This window comes from Lygodium microphyllum, chromosome 30, assembly GCF_053477565.2.
Source record: "Lygodium microphyllum isolate KBCC chromosome 30, Lygodium_microphyllum_v1.1.10, whole genome shotgun sequence".
Classification (NCBI taxonomy): Eukaryota; Viridiplantae; Streptophyta; class Polypodiopsida; order Schizaeales; family Lygodiaceae; genus Lygodium; species Lygodium microphyllum.
In genome coordinates this window covers 103,763,791-103,765,725 of record NC_141164.1, presented here as the reverse complement: position 1 = coordinate 103,765,725, position 1,935 = coordinate 103,763,791, and the positions used below count along the sequence as shown (strand labels likewise).

The window sequence follows — 1,935 nt, the reverse complement described above, 5'->3', positions numbered from 1 at the left end:
ACCATGGTTACTTTTGAGAAGGAAGGGTTTGCTTTTAGATTCAGTCTTTCTCTCTCTAACTCAAGCTCACTTCATACTCCATATCCAATATCTTGCTAAAATCTTCCAACCATGACTCTTTCAACCACAATGGATTCCATAACTTGGTTCTTGACCTCTTAAGCAACCTATAGAGTAGTGATTTGGCTTATTTAGCCTATTCCTTTCTTTCTCATTTCGTGGACAACAGTAGTGTGAACTATGCCTGATTCATGGAATCCACCATATCTTAAGAAAATGGCTCTATTGCTCAAGTACTCCATGATTGAGACTTCTAATCTCTATGGCAACTGGTTTCCTTCAAGCTGGAGTAAGATTTCTTCCATTCTATTGCTAATACTCTAGATCTCTACGAGCCATCCGCAACAAGAATGGTGCAGGTCACTGTTGCAGCACTTGTTGCGGTTCTTCTTTATCCACCTATCTTCCTTCAAACTCGCGTTGTTCCAATTGTGACAGCTCATAATATTCAAGTGTAGCCTCAAGAAATTTCCGTTTCATATCCAAAATATGAGCATAGCAAACCTTGTATTGAAGAATCAGGCCCTCATCTTTGCTATTGTTTACTAGGAATGAAGCTTTCTTAATGAAAGTTTCTGTATTGACTACATCATCATCCTCAAGGTACAGTAGGCAATCTTCACACATTTGGAGAGCTTGTATATATCATCCAACATCCTTATGTAAGGATGCAGATTCCAAATCGATTCCACTCAGCATTTGTGCTATTTTTTACCATTGTTCTTCATTCACATAAAACTCAGCAAGACCTTCGCGAATTATAGATACATATTCTTCAAAAGAAACAACACAAGGTTGAATCTGTGTTAAAGCATACTAAGCCACACATTTGTGAGACTCGGGCTCTATCTTCATGAGATCTTGGGCGAAAATTTGGAGGTCCTACTGAGATGCCACTAAAGGGACCTCGTCCGATACCATGTGATCAATGTAGGCCTTGGCATGGGCAACATTTCTAGATTCATGTAGAGAGAAGCTGCTATGAACAAGCAGACCATAATTTATTAAATTTCAATAATAATTTGACTGTTAAGAGCTACAAGAATGACAATGTAGAGATGATTGGAGCTTCCAGCATGTTAGATTCATGCATGAATCTCACAACCCTGAGGGAAACTACTAGTACATTTATTCATGCTTGAAGCATTAGAAGATTGTTGCCATAGCTGCAAGTGAGGCCAAAGCTAGGGCTGAGCAAGCTACTATGGAGAGGTCCAATGCAGAGGCTCGAGAAAAGCTGGTTGAAATGGAACAGTTGAAGCACAACAAGATGGTAGTTGATGTGTCTCTCTTGACTACCGAAGAAGGCATCCTTTCTTAGTGATATGCACCTGGGAGAAGACTTCGATAACCACATGGTAATTCATTATGTTCAAGAATTCAAGAGGAAATACAAAAAAGGACATTACACGCGATGCTAGAGCCCTACAGAGGCTGAGAACAGCCTGTGAAAGGCTATGATCAATGTTCATGTTGTAAATAGACTTGAGTACAATATATTTTGTCATGCCTTGGATAGGGAGGATTTCCTTTATTGCAAGAAGCATCAGTGGGCAAATGGTATTCTTAGCCTGTTAGCAGCATCCTGCACGATGAAGCATTAGCATCGTGCTTGAGAAGATTGCAACATTAGTGAAGGTTGTTAATGTTCAAGTGGAATCTTATTGGCCTCCATTGTTTGCCAAGTTTCTTTTTAAAAAAATGTATCAATCATTGGGCATGGTCACCATGATGGAAAACCATCTACTCAAGCAGATGGCTCAGACATGAGCTCTTGATTTGGAAAACTTGACTTTATTGCAATAACTCCATTGTGACAAGTCTAAACCAACAGTAAATATATGAAGCATTTCCAACCGAATGAATAGATGCTCA

General features: G+C 39.4%; 1 pseudogene; it reads right to left on the bottom strand.

Moving 5' to 3' along the window:
• Positions 1-313: 313 nt before the first annotated feature.
• LOC148010209 (COP9 signalosome complex subunit 4 pseudogene) lies at positions 314-1,417 on the bottom strand (annotated as a pseudogene).
• Between the last annotated feature and the right edge of the window lie 518 nt (positions 1,418-1,935).